Source organism: Triturus cristatus, chromosome 10 (genome assembly GCF_964204655.1).
Source record: "Triturus cristatus chromosome 10, aTriCri1.1, whole genome shotgun sequence".
Lineage (NCBI taxonomy): Eukaryota > Metazoa > Chordata > Amphibia > Caudata > Salamandridae > Triturus > Triturus cristatus.
The window spans coordinates 430552562-430575830 of NC_140593.1; the positions used below are offsets into that span (position 1 = coordinate 430552562).

General features: G+C 44.2%; 1 protein-coding gene across 3 annotated transcripts in view; it reads right to left on the bottom strand.

The window, feature by feature from the left end:
• MPP7 (MAGUK p55 scaffold protein 7) overlaps positions 1–22315 on the bottom strand; it is a 915371-nt gene extending 893056 nt beyond the window's left edge. For all 3 annotated transcript variants that reach the window (XM_085631773.1, XM_085631772.1, XM_085631774.1), the window contains exon 1: positions 22155–22315. The gene's annotated coding sequence lies outside the window, so the exon portion shown is untranslated. The remainder of the gene's footprint in view (positions 1–22154) is intronic.
• Positions 22316–23269: the final 954 nt, after the last annotated feature.

The window sequence follows — 23269 nt, forward strand, 5'->3', positions numbered from 1 at the left end:
ATTGAAGGGATCCAATGTCTGGAGCTGGACGACCCAATATCTTGTACTGTGTGGAAGGAGCATCATTATTTTTTGGGAAAAGCAAAGACCAGCAAAACAGCTAAAGCTATCTTTAGGCCAGATATAAAAAAGCAATCATAAGAGTGAACAGTTATTTTCTCTTTTAGCCTGCAATTGTACTTTCGTTGATGACATTTCTAGAACAAAAAACTCACTTCACTGCACAGTGTGTTTTGCCATTCTATGAGAAACAAAATACAGTTTTTGCTTTTTTCTCGGACAGCCATCAAATAAGAAATATTCTGTATTTTAAAAGAGCAACAATTTGGTCCCAGCGTGACAGGTGTGGTAAGAAGGGAAACTCTTTAAGCTTTCTCTGAGTTTTAAGTAGATTTCGTATTTCACAACTAACTCAAGCCACATCTAGGAGTGTTTTTGGGCTAAAAGATGCTGATGGATTTACCCCCTTATCCCTAACAGAAGACATCCTGGTGAGTCTAAAACCAGGACCAGCTCGTCTGTAAGCAGATATTGCTTCTAGGTGAAATAGTCCAACCATATGTCCTCATTTTCCAAAGTAGTTTTTTATTGTAGCGTATCACTCTTGCTTTATATTTCTAAAACGGGAGAGGAGTTGGCCTAACGGCTAGGGTGGTCGACCTCGAATCGGGGAACCGAGTTCGAGTCTCAGCAATAACGCTGAACATCCTGTGATTTTGGGCAAATCACTTAATCTCTCTGTGCCAAACAAAAACGAATGTGTCCTCATGTAACGCAACTGGTGCTATGTAAAGCGCTCCGATACCAGATACCGGGTCAAGTTCGCGCTATATAAAAGTACTAAAAAGTTATCTTTTCAAGAGTTTGCAAGATGTTGTGCTGTTGTGTTTACATCTATGCCAACGTTGTTTTGCAGAGTTAAACATTGTTCGTTACTAAGTTATATGTTGTCTTTGGGGCTAAATATGAAAGTGATATTGAGTGGCGAAGAGGCTTGCAGGGCCTTGCTGATGCTCCGATACTTTCGGATATCGAAAATATCCTGGTGAGGATGCAACATGCAACAAGGCGCTATCTATCTCGAAGGCAACCTGGAATCTGTATTTTAGTCGCTTGTTCTCTTCCCTGGAAAGGCTGGCTCCCCTTTGACCCTGGTGACCTATCGCATCCTTAGTGTCTGTAGGGGCTTATCTGATCCCCTACCCCCTTGTACAGATGGAGTGAGGGGGGCCGGTAGAGAAGGGGGTGCGGGGAAAGCGGAAACACACAATGGAGAAGAGGGGGCGAAATAAGACGGAGAGGGTGAGATGGACAACGAGACAGAGACAGCACATAGAAGAAAGAACAATATACACAGAAGAAGAAATATGTGCAGACAGACAGCTGGGGAGGAAATGGAAAGAATGAGTAAAAGAAAAAAAGAAGTAGAATTAATAGACAGTGGTTGGGAAAAACAGAGATGGAGACAGAAAGATTGAGAGAGAAAGAAATGGAGGGAAATATGAAAAAAAAGCTGCGAGAGATAGAGAGGCCAGAGAACGAGGCAGGGGAGAGCGAATGGTACAAACAAACAGAAAGTGGAACGAGAGGAAGAGGGCAATGCATGTAATGGAATACGTGGCAGGGGGGAGAGAATGGGAGAGGATGTGGTCCGTCGGCTGTGCTGCCGCCTCCTGAATGTGTAATGTAAATACGGTGCTATGTAAAGCGCTCCAATACCGTCGGGTCGAGTTGGCGCTATATAAATATGCAACAAAAAAACAAGACAAGCCCGGCGGAGCGTGGCGCGCGCGCTTGGCGGGGGCGGGGGAGCGCATTCCAGGCGGGGGAGCGGACCCTTTGAATTAGATTGCCAAACAGATTGCATGGCGGCACGATGAGCGTGATTGTGCGCGTGCTCGCCATGCAATCTGCTTTTCGGAGCACTTTTAAATGCCCCTTACTATAGTCTCGCTTTGCGATCGCTTACGCAATAGCAAGGCGAGACCTAAAAAGGAGGAGGCACCCTATAAACTCCAGTAGGGAAAGGGTAATCAAAGTACAAACTAGAAATTCCCACCAGAAACTAATACTTGGATCATATGTTATTGTAGTGTGGTGAAACAACAATCACAATATCTATGTAGCAAATATCAAACTTGTACTGTAATCAAGAACAGAACATACAAAAAGGGAACGTTATTAAAAATTATTCAAATTTTATTCATCATTAAAAACATTATATGAAGCTGATTTTTGTGCACATTAAAAACCATTAAAATTTCACAAATACAAATACTATCATCCTAGTGAGTACAGAATGTGCATAATATCGTATTCCGCACAATGCAACAATACTTTTTTCTGTATAAAATTAAACAACTATAAAGCAATCAGAAACACATATATATATAAGAAAACTATAAGGCATACGCGGCGTTTCGGTGAGACATGGATCAACCACCTTCTTCAGGACCAAGTTTTCTAGTTATGAAGGCATCAACCATTATTCAATTGGGGAACAAGCCTTTCTTATACGGAATTATACGTAGTAATACCCTTTTGATATGGTACAGTTCAATCGAAGTGTGTTCGTAGGAGCCACCGGTGTAGTTAGGATAGTCGAGAATCTTATAAAACCAGTATCTTTTTAGATCATTGATACAGATGAGCTAGAATTTCCCCCATGGTCTGTGAGGTAACATCTTGTATTTGATGGCAAAACTCACTGGTTCAATTTCCAGATTTTTTTTTTGCTGGCAACAGAATTAATAAAATCTGTTTAAAATACCGCGGCCTCCCTGCTCCTATGTACTGCCTCCCGGGGTCAGGATATGGAGATATATAAATTTCGCCAGGATTCGTCAATCGGCGCCAAAGTTATTCAAAATAGAATGTTGCGGATTTCCTATGGAAACACGGTCCTAACTATAACTACCTACTGGCGACCGCCAGTATGTTATATATATATATATATATATATATATATATATATATGGTAAATTAATGTACTGGAGTAATGAAGTTTCTCTACGTGCCTGAGAATAGGCCTGGATGGGCAATTCAAGTGCAATTAAGTATACATGAAAAATTGGAACTTTGTTTTAGACGTGACGAACAAGCAGGAATAAATTAGAGAAATAAACTGGATAAACTTGGGATTACACTATTGATTACGTATTTAAAGGTTTCACAAATGTGTATCCGGCTGTGCAACTCTTCCGTGACACGTAAGTCACGTGTCACAATATCTTAACTGAATAGTCACATCGGCGCACTTAAAGGAGCGGAGTGCACAAAGAGTGTATGCATGCCAAACTTGAGTAAAAAGACGAACTTTAACACAACCAAAAACAGGGTGTGTTTCAGACCCATTCAAATGATGCCATCCTAGGCCAAGACTTTACCCACTCTGAGTTTTCTTTCAGTAAACATCAAGAGCTTTTAAAGTTCCCACCAGAGCTGAGGCTAGCACCAAGGCCCGGCTCTTCAGACAGCCACCATCAACGAGACCCTCTTCGGATACAGGTGGCACCCTAACCTGACGACAACCTAGTAGAGGAGGACTTTTCTCCAGAAAAACTACTAAGACAGAAGGTAAACTTTCCACTAAGACAAACCAGGTTCCTGTATTAGACCTGTGCTCCATTCGAGTCAGCCTTAACTTTTGACTATGACCCGGTCCAGATGACCAGATATCCACAGTTGGAGGATTTAGCTTTTCTGGCACTAGAAACATCCAAAACTTTGAAAAATCATCTCTCTGGTTCCCTTAATCATATTTGTGTTGTTTTGGTGTATATTTGTTGACTAAAAATGTCTCTATTTTTAAAATTCTAGCTTTATTTTTTGTTTTGTGCTTTCTGCTGTTTAGCTGATTTAGTACGGATAAATACTTTACACATTTCTCCTAAGGTAAGCACTAGGCCAGGGCGGTGAACTCCTCTCCGTTTGTGGAGTTTGCAGAGTTTTCCACACTCAGTGGAGTACGTAGAGTTCCCAAAAACTCGCAGAGCGGACTTTTTTCCTCACTTGCCCGAGCAAGAAAAATACACCTCCTGGTAAGATTTTTCAACGCGGGCGGTCACAGATGGTCAAAACTGATCACGTTGAGAAACCTGTTAGAGTAGAAAATCTACTCGAGCAGCGCCCTCTTATGCTGCGCATGGCGCTGTTTGCGCTGATTTTAATGCGCGGGACACACACCTGCTGCTGAAAATCAACACAAATGGCGTGAACAAACATACTCAGCCAATTGCGGAACTCCACGCAGTGTGGTGGAGGTTTTTGGTCAATTTGCGGAAACTCTGCCTAGGGTTAGTAAGCACTTGAACTCCCTGCAAAATATTTACTACTCCTCCTCCAGACCCCACAATTTCCATAATCCATTTTCACCTATGGCTGACAAAGGCTCAATACAGTAATTCTCATCACAGCTAAATGCCAAAGACCCCACTGCTTTAAGGCAGGATGGTCGAACAGGGGTGTAAGACCATGAAGATGGTAATCACAAGCCTCGCAAGGCAATGGAGGAAAACAAATCAACTGGAATGACAAAAGCCAGCTACAAAGATAGCGCAGAATACACAGACGTCCTTCATGAACGCCAACAGATCGCACTGCTAGGCTTATTTTAAAAGGTTAAATACCCTACTAAGGAATTCTTCAAAATACCATCCGAGTTCCGTAATCCAGCTAGCACTTCAAAGAGTATAACAAATACTCATGAATTTTATAATGAGCACTGCATTAAAACCCATCTTGTAGCACACTTTGTCCTAGAAGCAACCAGTAACAGCCCTCAACTTCAAACCTCACTAAATCATGTGACCCCCCCCCCCACTACAATACGTACAGAGCATTATTCAGACTCAAGTAAATTTCAAAGAAAAGGCAGCCTTCTTCCATATCTCAAGGTTCAATGAAAAAACAAATTCTTCTTGAATAGATAGAGTATTGAGATCATGAATTAAAGGGAGTATGGAATCAGCAGCACTCTGCATCTGGTATTTTTTATTTTTAAAACACGTTTTTATTTATTGAGGGTTCAAACCTTCCGGCAGTAGAAAGTCAGTACAGAAACAGCAATCTCTCATTTCCGATCAATCGTATAAAATAACAATAAATGTACTACAAACATTTTTGACATGTAGCCAAGATTGGAACGGAAAAAATATACATGAAGGAATAATACCTCTTAAACTAGGAGTGCATACTAATTGTAAGCATCTGCAGCTCCACTCTCTACAATGCATAAAGCCAGTTTAGTCTCTGCACCTGGTATGATACCGAAACACCGTAGACTAAAATCGATTCATAGCACTACTCCTACTTGACCCATCATCTTTGACACTAATACACCGACTGCTGTTATGAAGATTTAACAATATGGGATTCCAGGACATTATCTGAACTTGATATGCTTGGAACTCTTGGGCAGCACACAAATGGACCCTTTTTCAGCATTCAGGTTGCGGTTATTCACCGTTCATTTGGGTATCCCACAATTACAGCTCACCTTTAATGTATAACTTTCCCCTGTTCCTCCTGACCTAGTCTACTTCTTCAAACGTACTGGCTACCACTGAGCTGATAATCTTTAAACCTGAAATTCACCCAGTTTGCAAAACTTTTGTCCCTAGGTGAATGTGTTAGCAGCTGATCACTGGACGATAGAGCAACATCCTCAACTTAAAACTAAAAACCAAAAATATTCAGGTGCAGGAAATGGCAAACAAATAACCCCAGATCTGTTTGGCCCTTCAACACAGGACTGCCTCCTAAGGGGAGATTAAGAACCATGGTGTTATCATAGGTTTCAACAGCTCACCCAAAACCCAGGTTTGCAAAGTTATCATAGAGGTTTCCTTCACTATAAAAGCTCTAGTACATATTTTCCTTACTTAGATCTATTGCACAGGATTCGGGCTGAAACTACACTAGTGTTGTCATGTCTTGATTAAGCTACCCAACTCCACACTTGAATTACTAAAAAAAAAAAAAAAAAAGTAAATCGGCACACTTCGATGAATCAAGAACAAAGGGGCCAGATATGTTCTAAACGGAGCAAAAGGGACTCCGGTACCTCAAACCTGGTGACTAGTAAGTTGAGGAATGTCTTACGAAGCGTTCTGCATTTCCTACGAAGCACTCTTTGCGACAGGACCAATCTTCGTAAAGATGAAATTCAAATAGTACAACGAAAAGAGAAGAGAGATCCAAAATGGTGCCTCTTCTGGAATGACCCCCACCCCAATTTAAAAAACAATTGCATTGGAGGGTGCTCTCTCTGAGACATTTAAGCTCTGGAACATTGTCCCAATGAAAAGAATGATCATCATCTAACGTAAAATTCAGGAAAGCAATAAAGAGTTGGAGTGCTTCATCGAACAGTCAAGATGCAAGTTCATTCTAGATGGTACAAGCAGCCTGTATTCCTCACACTCATTTTTCATTCGCTCAAAGTCTAGGAGGTTGCTGCATCTTGCTGCATGAAGACTGGAGCACATCTGCGAGCTTCACGCATTATGCCAAAACATGTCAATAATAGTAGACACTCAGCCAACACCTTCTTCAAACCACCCATAACTGAAGGGCAGCTACTTAAGCGAAAAGCAAATTGGGGCTCTAACAAAGGGTATGAAAGGAATTATAGAAATGGTAAACTACAATATGATGAAGGTACAGGCTAAAATTACATGAGTAACTCCCCCCAAATGGCATTTGTGGGCATTTCTGGGTCAGGGCAGCTGTCATAAGGGGTGAACACACGCATATTATACGTTGGTTAGCAGTCGTATACTTTTGCAGGGGGTGTTCCACCCCTACCATGCTCCTAAAGTGGCTGCTGTAATTGGAAGTAACAAGTGTGTTTTAGTAGTGGGTAAATGGAAGGAACACCCACAAAAAACAAAACAAAACAAACAAACAAACAAAGGAGTGGAGGGGGATTATGGGAAGGGGATTCTCCACAGATAAAAAAAAAACAAAAGAAGAAGAAGGTTTTCTACGTTAGGAAAAAGGAAAACATGTTTTAAAAGTGAAAAAGCACTTTGGCATTACATTTACAAATATATAAACTTACTCTGTGTGCATTTACACATGCATAACAATGAACTCCCAAACAACGTCCGTCAACTACTCCCAAAAAATTCAAGACTGCTGAGGAACCCAGGGGCACTCTGCATTTTTTGTCAATTCCAAGGCAGCGGAAAAAAACACACCAACCAAGCAGGTGAGCCTAGGAGTTTGAAAATCTGCCAGGGCAGCAGAAGGCTTTGCTTACAGCTGAACGCCATTCACAGATGCACAAGGAACTAATTGCAGATGTGAGATGCAACAGAGATGCACCACTGGATCACCACAAATAACAATCTACTCTCTGTTCCCCCCCCCCCCCCCCCCCCAGCAACCCGGAAAACGTTGTGCACTCTACACTTCCTGTTCTAACTCCTGGTTTGTAGCCGATAGAGGTCTAGTTAAAAAAAAAAAAAAAAAAAACACAAATACATTACAGTTGTGGTCAACTTCATATCTGGATATCAGTGGTCACAAAAAATTCACCATAGTGAGAAGGCACATGAGCCTTACATTTCTCAAACAGCAAAAAACACATCTTGTTCAAAGCTGAAAAAGTAAAGACCTGGGTCAAATAATAAAAGTAAAGTTAAAATGCAAAACCTGCTGTGAAACCAAACTGTTCTTCCACAAATGTTAGGTGCATCCTTAACCATTTTGCAATAATCTCGCCCTCCAAATAAGCCAAGCCATTTGGGAACGGAAGCGAGGCAGCAGAGAGGGTGTGGTGCTAGGCTTGGTGTTGCATAAGCCGCAGTCATTGGCAGGTGTTCAAAGCACAACAGAAAACACCACCAAGTCAAACGGGTAACCAGTAACCTTAGTAACCAGAGAAGAACTGAAGAGGGGCACATGCTCTGGCGACTGATGATACTCTCTCAAGGGACCGACTGATGCGGTTAGATTTAAAACATGCCACAGTGGCATTTCGGAATTCAACAGTGTATAGACTTAAGGCATAACCCATTGAGATTTCATTTTAAGAATAATGGGACCCCACAGTCCTTATGGTATGGAATTATGCATTATTCCTCACCTAAACCTTTTGTTAACCAAGCGGATAGCTGTTCTGTGGCTAGTGGCACCTTGGAAAGGGATTCTCAAAGCTCTAGTAAGGCTGCACTGAGGGGGGAAATAGACCAGAAGCCACAAGTGCTCTGCGAGTCTCAAAAAAACTCAGGTGTGTGGTGTTTAAACCAAGAAATTGCAATATTGGAGTGGTGTTTGCCTATAAACGGTGGACAGAGAGCTTGGCATCTGTATGGATTAATATTTTCCTGCGAAATTTGATAAAAATTTCACAAATTTACACTTTTAGCAAGAAATGTGGTTGGTCAATATCTCGCTTGACTTTCTTCATGCAAGCTGGATGAACATGAGAAAAAACCCCTCCGATAGAGGCAGGTGACTGGTTCGAGTAGAAGATATTTCCAAGCAAGACAGTTTATGTGAATCAGTGTCGAAAATTGCATCAGAAATTAAGTCAAAAATTACATGAAATCACATTACTGCAGAGTTCTGAATTTCGCCTGAGAATTCTGCCCTGGCCTAAGAAGGCTCAACAATCATATCTGTACTACAGATAAAATTGTCGAATCCTGCACAGAATCCCTACGCATTTTAGCTTGTCCTTTAAGCACTCTGGATTATTGAAAATTCACCAATCGCAGTTTAATGTACTTTTATCATTAGTTGAGTGTTTGGTCTGAGTAATATCTACATGCTTTTCAGCATCTTTTCTGTAAGCCATGATGCAAAAGTGGAAAACGCCCTGCACCACTGGTCCACAAAATCCACTATTCCCCTAGACACTATCCAAAGTGAAAAACGGACAAATCAAAACTAAGCGAATTTCAAAAAGATCAAACTAAAAAAGAAAAAGAGAGTGGCCCGAACTTGGTGAGGCATGCATGCCCCCGGCTGTATCATGTTTCTTGGCTGTTAACAAAGGTGGTTTACAAATTCTTGTGGGTGCTTTTGAACTTGTATGAAGGTTTCAATTGTAAGCACCAGTGTGATTTAGGTTATGAAATTACCATATCGTACCATGTATAATTACCATATCGTACCATGTATAATTACCATATCGTACCATGTATAATTTGGTATATGTGGTTCAGCTTGCATATGACCGTTTGCTTTTTTGGGGGGAAATTCTTCAAAAAACCTGCACATTAAGCAATTTACAGTCGTCATTCAATGGAAACTAAAAAGGTCTCTGGCAGCGACAAGGAGACTTTGCCTTTCGTTGAATGTGGTTCTTAAATAATTACAGCGGCAAATCATCCAAAAACTGGTATAGACACATACATACATTCAAGGAGGCAATATAGGTTTTCTTGTCACAGCTTGAAACTACAAGCGACAGCGCCTGCTCAGAATCAATAATAAACCACTGCTCTCATGAAGACCCTCAGCCGTGAAATTGTGTAAGAAAGAAACACGTTTGAAAGGATGATCAAAAATGGGTGCATTTTACATTTAAGAAATTACTTTTATAATATGGTCAGTTAGCGGAATCTTTTAGTTTACTCGACCTGGATAGGCATAAAAATGCAGACAGCAGAACCTTTAACAACTTAGCTCACACCAAATACATTTCAAAGGATCAGAGCAAGAAAGGAACAATCAGGGTCCGCAAAACTGGGCAATCTGGCAGTGACGGGCCAGTCTCCGAGACCGCCTGGTAAAAAAGTAAAATAATCGCTTTTGGAAGGAGTATGTCAGTTATTCAATGTCAGGAACAAAGTTTAGCTTTCAGGTGGATACTTACTGAGGACTAGGTCTGCTCTAGAGATAGCAAAACGCAAATTCAGGGTTGACAGTACCTAATAACAATCTGGTCAAATACCTGCTAACAACACAGAAAGGCCTTCAAGTGCGCGTAACCCATCACATGTTCTATGAAATTTAAAGTAGGGGAGTCCAACTCATGCCCAGGATGGGTGGATACCTTCTGAATTATCTTGCAATGGTCATAGATCAAGCTCTCAATTAGCTTCTATAGCACTAAAAACACAAGAGCATGGCAACTAAGTGTTGAAACTACAAGAAGAAACCAATTAGAAACAAGCAACAGCAATGTTTTAATGCATGGCCTTTCTTAAAGGCAGGAGTTCTACTATACTTCTAATAGTAAACGCTAGAGGATTCCAGTATGCTGTACCGGGGGTACTTTAGCAACTGCATTATTTCTGCGCAAACTTCTAAGTGTTGGAATCATAAGCCTTGATCCGCAAATGTTAATGCCAAAACAGGTCAACAAAGGACAAATCAGGGATGCCAATGTTTCCGCCACTACGGTGAATCATCCCATTTCATTATCATAGGTTTTTTTTTGTGTTTGATATGTGCCCAACTGGGAGTGAGTCCAGTGCTCCCCGTACAGGAGGTGTGCATGTTCTCAGAAGATCACACACAACCCTCAGAACCGAATTTTGTAGGACTGGTAGCTTTTTAATATTTGCATTTAGGGAGTTATCAAATTAAATTTCACCCGGATTACAGCTCTTCTACAGAACTCAGCAAGTTCAGATTGGAAACTATATTCGCCCTGCATTTACATTTCACAACTAAGACCCCTTGCACTAATTATTCAGAATCATGTCTTTGGGTTGCAGCTGTACATTAATAATACGTCGTTGGGGCCACAACTGAAATGAAATGTGTCTGCTGGAGAGGGTGGTCGAAAACAGCTATTGAGTACTAGGAACTCCTGAATAAAGACGAGGATGCAAGTCATCCTGTTCTGACTATTTAGAACCAAAATGGGCGCCAAAAGCTGAAAGGGCAAGATCTAGTGGGAGATTCATTTCCTGGCCACCATGCTGGGTAGCACTCTAGATCATTTGCCCTAGAATTTGCAGAAATCTCTGAGGATGACACACTGGTAGAATTACTCAATTGTAAATCCGGCTCCCCCAAGGACCCACTGCCAGCCAAACAATACAAAAAACTGGCACCCCTGCTCAATCCATTTCTTAACCATATCTGGAACCAATCCATAAGAACGGGTGTTTTTCCCGCAAAATGGAAACATGCGTCCCTAGTCCCCATCCTTAAGAAACCTGATCTTGACCCAGATAACCCTAGTAACTACAGGCCCATCTCCCTCCTACCTGCCCCAGCTAAGATCCTGGAAAAACTGGTGCACGCCCAGCTTGCTAACTACATCGAATCCCATGGGCTCCTGCATGACTCTCAGCACGGCTTTCGGTCGGGCCACAGCACGGAGTCGGCCCTTGTTGAAATGGCTGACTCCGTGAGATGGACGATGGATCGAGGCTCGAGGGCGGTGTTAGTGCTGCTGGATCTCTCAGCAGCATTTGACACCGTCTCTCATAAGATCTTGCTGAGAAGGCTGAGAGACCTAGGCTTCGGCGGTACAGTGCTGAGATGGCTCTCTTCTTACCTGGGTGACCGTACTCAGCAGGTATTCACCCCTCCCTACACCTCCACTGCTAGACCACTAAAATGGGGAGTTCCTCAGGGCTCCTCCCTGAGCCCGCTCCTGTTCAACGTTTACTTTTCCCCCCTGGCTAAACTGATTGCGCAAACCGGGATTAAATTCACCTCCTATGCGGATGACATTCAGTTACTCTTTACTTTTGATACCCCTACTGCCTCTGCCTTCAACCCACTGAAAAACTGTCTAAGAGACATCTCTAGCTGGATGGACTCCAATTCCCTCCGACTTAACGCCGGAAAGACAGAGATTCTGTTTTTTAATTCATCATCCCCTCTTGATTCTAATTTATGGTGGCCGAATGATCTCAGCCATGCCCCCACGCCTAAAGACTCGGTGAGAAACCTGGGAGTGCGTTGGGATAATCATCTCAGTTTTAACGCCCAGGTTCAAACAGTAGCAGCATCCTGCTTTGCTAAGATCAAGACAATTAGACGGCTCATCAACTACCTACCGATGGATTGCCGTAAGACTGTGGTACAGGCCCTAATAATATCTCACCTGGACTATGCCAACGCATTATACCTTGGCATCACAGCAGGCCTATGCCACAAGCTTCAGACTGTCCAGAATGCTGCTGCTCGGCTGGTGGAGAGAATTCCCGCCAGACATCACATCTCCCCACACCTCCGTAAACTCCACTGGCTCCCCATTTCCAAGAGATGTATTTTTAAGGCCATGACCTTGGCTTTCCGGGCCTCCAAGGGCAAAGGCTCGGCCCACCTAAAAAACACTCTAAAACCGTATGTCAACTCCAGGACATTACGCTCTAATTCCCAACTTCTGCTGGAAACCCCCAGATTTAAACGTACTCGCGCAGGCGGTAAAACATTCGAGGTCTGTGCCACTCGGTGTTGGAACAACCTTCCGGTTGCATTACGAGCCTGCCAAACCGAATTAGCATTCCGAAAATCCCTGAAAACGCATCTTTTCCCCATATAATGCTCCTTAGTGCCTAGCCTCTAGTTCCATGATCTATCAGCGCCGGGACGCCCCGTTGGGGCAGCTGCAGCGCTCTACAAAATACACAAATAAAATAAGGCGGACAATCTGGGCACTCCACTTGATGAAAAGCTGAGGTTTGATCCTTAAGAAAAACATGCGGTCAAAATCTTCCACATAAATAACCGTAAAAACATTTCTAAACATAACGAAACACTTCAGGTCAAAGACAATGTCTCTCAATCCTTACGGTAAATATTTTAAGGTTATAAAAAAAAAAAAGACAAAATAAGTAAAATACTCTGAGGCAAAAGCAAATCTACCACAGTTTGTGACCTTAGGTATGCATTTTTTTTTTAGGACAATGTACTTCCTGGTGATGACAGGGTTTTTCAAGATGAACGAGAATAAAGCTTAAAAATTGGGAGGGAAGGAGAAAGACTCCCGTACATTCCACACAATCTGTGACCCTTACATGTGGTCGCCATTTATACAAAAAAATCCCCATATTACTGAAATCTAGTATACTTCATTGTTAAGAGGAGAAAGGTAAACAATCGGATCACTGCAGTCTAAACCACAAGTGTTAGACTCCGCAAGCTAGACCGTGCTTGCCTTAACCACGCATATGCATGGTTATGGCAATGCGCAGTCTAGCTGCTGGCTGCTGCAGACGGAAACAGGAAGACCTCACAGGAAGCAGTGAGGTAAGTGGGGCTCAGTGTAGTTGTGGGGTGGGTTGGGGTTGTTTTGTGGGCTGGGGGTAGTCTTTTGGGCTGGGGTGTGGGAAGGGGATAGTTTTGGGCGGGGGGGGGGGGGTCGGGGTAGTTTTGTGGGCGGGGGGTCCGGGTAGTTTTGTGGGCGGGGGTCCGGGTAGTTTTGTGGGCGGGGGGGTCCGGGTAGTTTTGTGGGCTGGATGTGGGTCGGGTGGTTTTGTGGGGTGGGTCTGGATGGTTTTTAGGGCTGGGGGTGGGTCGGGATGGTTTACAGGGCTGGGGGTGTGTCGGGATGGTTTACAGGGCTGGGGGTGAGTCGGGATGGTTTACAGGGCTGGGGGTGAGTCGGGATGGTTTACAGGGCTGGGGGTGAGTCGGGATGGTTTACGGGGGTGGGTCGGGATACTTTTCAGGGCTGGGGCAGTTGTCAGGGCTGGGGCAGTTGTCAGGGCTGGGGGGATTCTGGCTAGGTTTTCAGGGTTGGGGGTTCTGGCTAGGTTTTCAGGACTGGGAGGTGGGGCTAGTTGTCAGGGCTGGGGGTTTGGAGGTAGTTTTCAGGGCTAGGGGGTGGAGGTAGTTTTCAGATCAAGAGGAAGTTTTCAGGGCTGGGGGGGTTGGAGGCAGGGCCGGCTTTAGCACTGGTGGCGCCCGGTGCGACAATTCTTCTTGGCGCCCCCACGCACCATGACAGCCTCTTCAGATTCTCTCACTACCGCGGGCTAAAGTACCCCTCATCAGTCCAATCATATGTTATTGCTAAACACTGCGCTCCCCCCTAATGTCAACACCCCCTCCACAGGTCAGCGCCCAGTGCAGCCGCACCGGTTGTACTGCCCTAAAGCCAGCCCTGGTTGGGGGTAGTTTTCAGGACTGTGGGGGTTTGGCCTAGTTGTTCAGGTCTGGGGGTGGAATTAGTTTTCAGATCTGGGGGGTAGTTTTCGGGTAATAGGTAGTTTTATGGGCTGGGGGTTCAGGGGTAGTTCTTTTTTTTTTTTTAAGGGTTAGGGTATTAGGCCTCAGGGCAGGGGGAGGGGGAATGGGTAGTCGGGTAGTTTTTAGGGCTGGGGGAGGTGGGACGAGGTCGTTTTTAAAATAGGGGTTTGCCTAAGGGCAGTGGAAGGGGTTGGGGTAGTTGTTGGGACAGCACAAGGGGGTCGGGGGCGAAGTAGTGTTTAAAGGTTAGGGATTGGGTGGGAGTTGGGAGGGGATAGGGGTATTTGGACCTCAGGTCAGGGAGGGGGTCGCGGCAGTAGCCACACAATACCCCTTTACCATTCATGCCTTTACCACGAAATTACTTGGTAAAGGAATGCATTGTTAAGACGCATTCGTTGTTTAGGTTGCGTGGTAGAGGCACGCATGGTTTACCACTCGTGGGTCTATCATACAACCGAGGAGAACGGAAGGTAACTACAAGTCCCAAAATCCTTTATATCCAACATGGGTATTTTATTTGTGTGCTCAATGAGAGCAACACGGTTGTGAATAATAAAAGCTTGAAACAATGGGTGCTTCCCTAAGGGTCCATTCCACCCGGTGTGCGGAGGGAGGGCACGCCGACAGCTGCTAAGAACTGCCTATACGCTATAAACCGAGGATTCAGTAAGATCTCTCTTTGGGGCCCACGTGCAAAGCTCTATCACTTTATTTCACATCTTACCCAGTAATTCTTAAAATTGCAAAGGAGAATGACACTCTTATTAGTAAAACTGATAAACGGGTCCAGTTTTATCTACAGCTGTACAACGATCCTTTAGTTTTCTTTTTGTTGTTGGAAGGGAAAGACTATCCTAAAGGGAGGGGGCTGTGACTATATGAGATGGAGTGAGGATAAAATCTACCATTGACATACCGTCTCAAAATATTCAATACGAACAACAGCGAGTAGAATTGGGAAGACATATTGAGAATGCAGCAACAGACAGCGGCAACTGGAAATCAAGAATACTCAGAGATGCACTCTTTTAAGCTGAAGGTTATTTACAGAGGCACATCTGTGTACCGATGCGCATAGCAGTGGCGATACCTTCATCATTCAACCACTGTGCTGTGAAGTCTCCAGAACTAAGTTACTTCATCATGAGGTGAAGGCAAGCCAATGTATGGTAGTAGGTGGGCAACTCATTTAAATATGGAATATACGTGCTTCATTTTGACACATTTAGATATAGTTTACGTTGTTTCCAGAGAACGGTTAGATTTACAGAACTCACAGGCACTGCTCATATTTGTACAAAATACAAGAGAAAGAAAGATAAACAGTGTATGTAGCTCAACTCCGCCAATAACGTTTGAAAGCAGGATTTTCCAAAGTTGGTCCACAAAGGTAAGAAAGTTATCCTGAAAATGTGACATCCTCCCATAATGTAAATAACTCACGTGTGTTCATTCCATGTAAACTGATTTTGTGCATATGTTGACAATCTGGCATGGCTTCAGCCTTTCTGAACCACCGTTGGAAACCCAGGATTTAACAAGAACTCTACTCTGAGGTAAGAAAGGGAATTAAGAGACTCGTATATATGGCATGTACCAGACAAAAATACAACTATGGTTCATGACTAACCATATGCTAGTATGTCTATTTTTAAAAAAACGGAAATATTTGGCATTCACATCAAGTGTTACACAGACAGTAACACTTTCCTGTGGCTACTAATCGCAGTCCCCTTATAAAGAGAACACATGTTCTGATGGTGTAAAGGCTAGTAGGACAATATCAAGTACAGTAGGACACCTGTAGTAGGGTTCACCTACAGTAAAAATGACACCAGCCCTAGCAGGGCGGGACTAAGAATACCCCAGAGTGACCGGAGAACACCGTTGATCTCGGAGTGCTAATGGGCCCAGAAAGTACCAGCTCTCCAATGGAGACCCGGAACACATTCGTGAGCAGCTTTTAGGCCAAGGAAAGGCTAAAGTTCAATTCTGAAAATTCTTAAGGCTGGAAACAATGTATTTTTTTTAGATTTGGATAAGACATAGATAAAGCTTGCAGGACATTGGTCTGAATTATTCAAGAAAAGTTTTATTCTTGTTATAAAAAGAAACACAGTGAGCAACTTCCCGTCTGAACGCTTAAGATAGACAACTAATGGATTGTTTCATACTTTGCCTTCGACGCATCCAGAAGGGGGCCACAGACTTCCATGGAGGGCGGCAGACAGAACAATACAGTTACTATGCAGAAGGCCTCTGATAGACTATTGTTAACCAGTTACATTTCAGCTGCAAATGAATTTCTTTTTTGTGCATAAATTGTTACGGCAGGTCAGCCACATGCAACTTTTCGCTGGTGGAGGTCGAGTGGCGGGTGAGCCGCATCTCCATTTCCCATAATACCTGGCACCGATGTTTGAAATGAAGCGATTAGAGGCATGCAGGACCTGAAGAAAAACCTGCAGCCCCCATTTTTAGAGATTTCGAGTATCCAGAGATGACTGTAATACACCACAAAGCATCAGTACTGGAAGTCACCACTTCTTTGTCAAAATATCCATCCATCATTTTGGAAACTTTTGAGAATCAGCTACACACCCAGCTGAGTGGCCAATCGGCTAGCTGCTGGCCTCGCACGCTGATTGGGTAAAGGTGGAGTCATCAACATAAAGACCCAAGTAAAAGCTTTTCCAAAGCACAGGCTAGTTAGCACTCAAGCACAGCGACCTCAGTGAGCTATGTCTTAACTGCTCAGATGCGCATTTGTGTAGGTTAGACGATAACAGGTACAAATGCCACTAAGCGAACTGGTCCATTTACCTTCTCAAAGCAATACAAAAAAAACCACTAAAAAAGTGCATGTATTGAGTTGAATAATAGTGACAGTCGTAATTTACAGCATCACAAACCAGCAAAATCCCTAGCAACAAGCTCAACATTAAAACCAGCATTGGCAAAGCCAATAAGTCTTGCCTACGAGAGAGCTACTGACTGTCAAGGTCTTCTGGCCATGTTGTATGACTGCTGTGCAGCATGACAAAGTAAAAAAAATTAAAAGTGTCTATCAAACTGCTAGCTCTGAGCATGTTATAGCGTTATTTTTTTTTATTGCTTGCAGGACAGGAGGCAACAGGGAGGGAGGGAATTGGTATATGGGGCGGTGAGGGGAAACCCAAGGCAGTTGACCAACAAGAAGCAGGCAAATGAGTCACCACAAAACCCAGCAATTGGAAGCCTCTGAGCCTACTGTTAGAACACAAAAAGGTCTTTAATAGAGAGTACATGCGCTGTCCAGGCGAGTCCTAAAAGCTATTCTTTAGGCCAGAATACACATGGATCAGGTACTGCACAGTGTATTTTAGAATACTAATTTACCACAACAGTGTGCGCCAATACCAGATAAGTCAACTTGCACATTGAGAAACCTTTATTAACCCACTGTTTAAGTTGTGGCTTAATGTTGTACCACACCGTACCCACTGTAATAGTGTACATAGTGCAATAGTGTACACAATCCATTTGGATCGTTGTTGACACGGAGCCCCTTTCGCAATTTTAAGAGCAATGGGAACGTGCAAGAAAAGCAAGAACCACAATAAAAGGTAGGTCCCTACCCGCATGCACTTAAACAACTTGCACTGATGAAGAATGTTATTACCATCCCACGTTCTTGTGCCAGTTTGATAAGAGCAGCAATAAAATAAGAACCACCGCTCATCGTACACCACACTAAAAACGCATCCCACATAAGTCATATTTGCAATCACTGCTTACAAACAAGAACAAACTATGTCTTGTAAGCTTAAGCATTCTACCATCGCTCTCAGCTCCACTACATGCCAAGCTGCGTTAACATATGACACAGCAACAGCCCAAATCTTGTCATCATATTCAATACCAAAACATTTCACACAGAGGCGACAATACCAACCCACATCAGTCCGACCAACTACAACCGACTTGAGAGGTCCTGACGGTTATGAAGCTCTATATAATCATAATTAAAATACAATAAAATACAAAACTAAAAGGAAGATTTTAAATGGGCCTGTGACCTCCACTCTTAAGCAATCCCTGCAGGAATTCATATAAAAAAGGCACAAAAAAAAAAAAAAACCACACCACAAGCAGGAAAAATGTATATATGTGAGAGCAGAAGAAATAACTATAGACTAAAATAAATTGCCTGAAGTAGGACACAGGGTGCGTTTTTGACAAGAAACTTGCCCCTAACAAGGACTAGAAAAGACATTTATTTTTAAGCACTTTCTACAGCTTGCAGCAGGCCTACAAAGGTGTCTGTGGGTGATCTGCACAAACAGGTAGCTATATTTTGTAGCTAAAACTATATTTAGATAACAGATTTTACAGCTACAAGAGAACCTCAGTAAATACATTTTCCAGAGAATGTGGGAATAAGAAGAGACAATAAGCAAAGGAGGCAGAGAAAGAGAGATGGAAGAAGAAGGATGCAATGTGCAGTGAAAAGGACCCAAGTCTAGCATCAATTCATTCACCATTTCCACCAGATGTCAATGTCATATGAAGGATGCACTAATGCATATGACGCCCATGTTGGAGTCCGCACACACAGGGCGGGCAGAGGCCAGATGTCAGTGGCAGACTGTTTATCACAACAATACACCGCTTGCCTGTAATTAGCACCCGCTTGTAAGGTGCGTTCTGCGAAGGGTGGGGAGCGTATAGAACCCCAGACTTAATTACCACACTCAGCATCGCCTGCTAAAACAAACGAGCGCGCGTTTATGTAAAAGACCATCATCGAACCTAGCTGGGACTGAGTTAATTGCAGGTTTGAGAACCACCTACAATTTAGGCAGGAACAGGAACCAGTTGAAAAAGAACAGCAGAAAACATGGAAATCAAAGCTGTAAAACAGAGTGCAGCGCGATCCCGTCTTTAAACTGCATTCCTGGGGATGGATGGATGGATGGATGGATAGATATATTTATATACACACACGCACACATACACACACATATACATACACACAAATAAATTTGAAAAAGTGTTCTTCATTTCTGCAGCCATCAAAATTCTAATAAAAGCGGAGACTGGAGATATCTACACAATGACGGCTGATGTATGTGTGAATACTCAAGAAGATATGTGAAAAGCGAGGCTGCGGTCACGTTCCCCGCAGAATGTGCGGACACGCAGACATCTTCAGAGGGAACAAGGGGCACTCACTCTGATGAGAAGCTTTAGACCAAAGACCCGCGAGGAACAGTCTATAAATATAGCAGCAGGTGACCCAGAATAAGACAAAGGACAGAGACAGAAGGCCAGATTACGGCAAGCGGAGGGGTCACAAGGCCAGATCCAAGCACGTGTTTCGTTCAACAGAGACAGGCTAGGCTGCCCCTCTGAGAGGAGCCCTCTCGCACACGCCGCCAAGGGACTCCTCAATGTCCCAGCTCCACGCCTCCCTCTAAGATACGACGACAGCCGTAAAGCAGCACTTGATACAGAACGCGAGTGACAGGGCTGGGTTTTAATTCCCACCCACTCATTTGATACGATGTTTGTGATTGAAAGGTGGTCAGCTTCCCTTCCATCATGCTTACCTGGGTGAGCTAAGAATCTGGGGCGCAGCAGGTGCAGTGGCACCGGAGCCCAGGAATGTTGGCTATCGACCCCAATTAGGCCTGTGTTACTAGAAACTGTGGGGAGCCCGGGTGGGTGGAGGGGATATTTTCACTGTTTGCAGGACGGCCAGTGCTTTAAATAGGCCGGTACTGCCCGGTACGGAGTACCGACACTTTTTTGTTTTTAGAGGGAGAGTACCGGCACTTTTAAAGACCGACGTAATACTTTTAATTGGAGAGTACCGGCACTTCTGAGAAACAAGCAGGTAGAGTACCCGCACTACTATTTTCCCATTTCAAGCACTGACTGAAGGGCCCATTGACCCCTTGCTATGCCACTGATGAATATTCAACATTAGGACATCACACAGACGTCCAAAGTGCTGACCTGACCTCGCATGCAGCTATGTGCTATAGACCATTGAAAGCCGTAAGCAAACAAAATGGTGCAATGAAAGAACACACTCAGTCACGTGAGTAAGACTAAAGCTATGATGAATTACTACCATAAAACAAACATTTCAATAAAAAGTAGTAAGACGAAGTCACACTCAAATGCCTCAACTCCGTACACTCCAAATCGAGCTCCTGCTTGGAAACTTGTAATGTCAGCATATTTTAGAAACGTCATCAACCACTACAGTAGAACCCATATGGCAACATAAACATCACCAACAACCAATGTATCTCAAGGCCAAACACCAAAGCGCCATGAAGTAGACAGACCTTTGCTGCACGCACCGAGCTTTGCTTTGTGTAATCAAAAGCACATATGAAACAAGTCCTAGATGAGGGGCAATTCCGCGCACTCCGGAGAAGCAAATATTCCCTCATGCTTTACACTATGAACACTCCTACAAGGTGGAAAGATACACCGAACAGCCAATAGCATGAGGCGAGAGAGTTATACATCTCTGAGCAGAGCAAAGCCCAGGGCAGTATATTTTAAATAACTGGCAACAATAGGTAATCGTAAAAGATGCGCTGTCAAGCCAGACCTAAACAAGCAAAATTGACTAGTGTGCCCTGTGAGCGGGAAGCAAAGACTCTACGTGTAAACATATATGTACATTCACCGCACCCACGCTTGCTCCTGTATGTTAGCGGCTTCTCCGGTGTTGTTTATAACGCGCTTTGTTTAGTTCAGGCCTCTTCAAACCCTTTCCTGGGGATTAATGAGATCACTGGAGACACACACGTGTGTTCCCACGGGGGCGGGTTTAATTGGGAAATGGGCTGTGGTTGCTGACGCCATGCCCACGGCCCAACACCGCCTCCAGCCATCCTACACACCACACTCACAACGACCATAAACAAAGGGAGGAACGTGAGGCTGGGGTCGGTGTCAGGTCAAGTTGTGAAGATGTACAAGAGTGGAAGATGGAGAGGTTTCAAAACACAGACACGCGTGGATGTGTGCCCGACAGGAGTGAATGCGGGGAGACTGCACTGAAAAGGCCAGCTGCCCACAGAAGGGTATCTTATAAAACGGGCACACGCAGGGATCTGTGGTTGCCCCATAGCTGGTGCGAGACAGACTAGCAAACCACACGTTTTCTGCATATACAGATAATCACACCAATTTCTGTTTTTTTTTTTCTGTACTTAGAGCATTGTGCACGCAATGCAGAAATAAAATCTACAACAATGCAAAGTTGAAAAAAACCAAAGTATGCACAGCTGGTTTCACCCGATACTGGGAACTAGAGATTTCTAGCATTACAAAAAACAAAGGAAACACATGGGTATTGTTCTTAACTCCAGGTTGCTTATTAGTGTGACGTGCACACCTAAATCCATTAACTGTAACAACATCCGTTTAAGATGTAAGGGGAGGGGTCGCATCTCAGGTGAAACCCACCTGAACCAGGGAGACAGGACCGGAGATTAAGGTGTTTTCAAAATAAGAGACACACACCTGTCATTGAACGGGGGAATGCAGCGGAGCGTGCAGAAAAACATAACGAAGACGGAGGGGGATTCGAGGCACAGAAATTTAAACACCAAACCAGTAACATTGTTACCTTATGATTTACACTATCACTCTGACTCCTTGCAATAACAGAGGCAACATAAACGTCCTGGGAAGAGCGACCTCGTAAACCTGGAAAAACAAACACCCATACGGCGGGGGAAGCCCATTCGAAGCCCACGGAGCAAGTGTAGGGAAAACCCGCATTGTCTGGGGCTGGGAGTCCCCTATTGTGCCCGTGCAGGCAGCTATACCTGCCGGACCTCGGTGCCGGCTGCTCGCTTTCGGCTGCCAATGCAGCCCGCCGCCACCACCACCACCCGAGCATAACATGCACAGGCAGGTGAGGGCGGCTGGGAACAGGTGAAGCCTCCGGGGCTGCTGGGTCAGCGTAAGGGGCACGGTACACCCGCCACAAATGAACAGAGCGCGCCACGCCAGCCACTCGTACTCACCGTGACCGGAGCGGAGAGCCTGGCGCCGGATTCACGGAAATGTCCATAATAGAAGGTGCAGGTTAGGCACCATTTCCTCACCCACGGTGTTAAACAGGAAGTGCGACCAAAGCCGTGGGGCTCAATGCTTCAGCCTCCCTCAATGCTGGTGGAGCTACCGTACTCAACAGTGTGCGCGCCCCTCCCCAGAGGGAGTGGCTATAACCGTAATCCGTGTAATATGGGAGCACAATGCGCTCGCTTCTGTTGCTACATTGTATACACCTAGAGGAACAGTATACAATATAAAGCAAGGCACGCATCCCTGTAGCAGAAAGAGGAAAGTTATTGTGTATCATACATTATACCCTCATACTTTCTCTGCAAATAATCTGAAAAAAAAACACTTTTTTACAAAGGTGTAACAGAGACTGCAAACAATATTTGAAAACCAGCTTTTCTCATGCTTAAACACCGAGTCTTGCTCGCACTGAATTTTTTTTTTTTCAGACACACTGTGGAGCCCTCGTGCCTCCGACTGGAAGGCAGGCTGCAATCGCCAATGTAAAGTGAAACAATGGACACACAACCTGCTGAGTGTTACAGACGGAGTGCCTAGAGCAGTCACTCCAGCATTTATTTATCCCCTCAGACCCCTCAGACCACGGCTAGCCCTCGGGGTGTACCAGTGACACAAAGTATGGTTGAGGCCGGGTGGCACTCTGCATCTTATCCAACTTTTAATACAAAGGAAACCAAACTCTATTTATACCACACACACACAATCAAGAAGCAACTGCCTCGGTGCTGGGTTAGGGCGAAGGCCATATCTTTGGCTCCGTCCCCCATCAGCTCTCGCGCCAGCATGAGTAGTGACCATAGTGCCAATATCGGCAACAGTTGTCACAAAACACATAAGTACATAAATAAACCACAAGACACTGTATTGTAGGTGGAGAAATATTGCTGCAGGTTTATTAGCATAACCAATATGCAAACATGGTGGGTTATCTTACGGGCGATCCCAGGGCAGGCCAGCCCCTATGCCGCCTGCCCGTCTGATAAGCCTAGAGTCACCATGGCAACGCCGAATGGTGTATACCAACTATTGGGAGGGGCCACCCCTCCCATCCGTG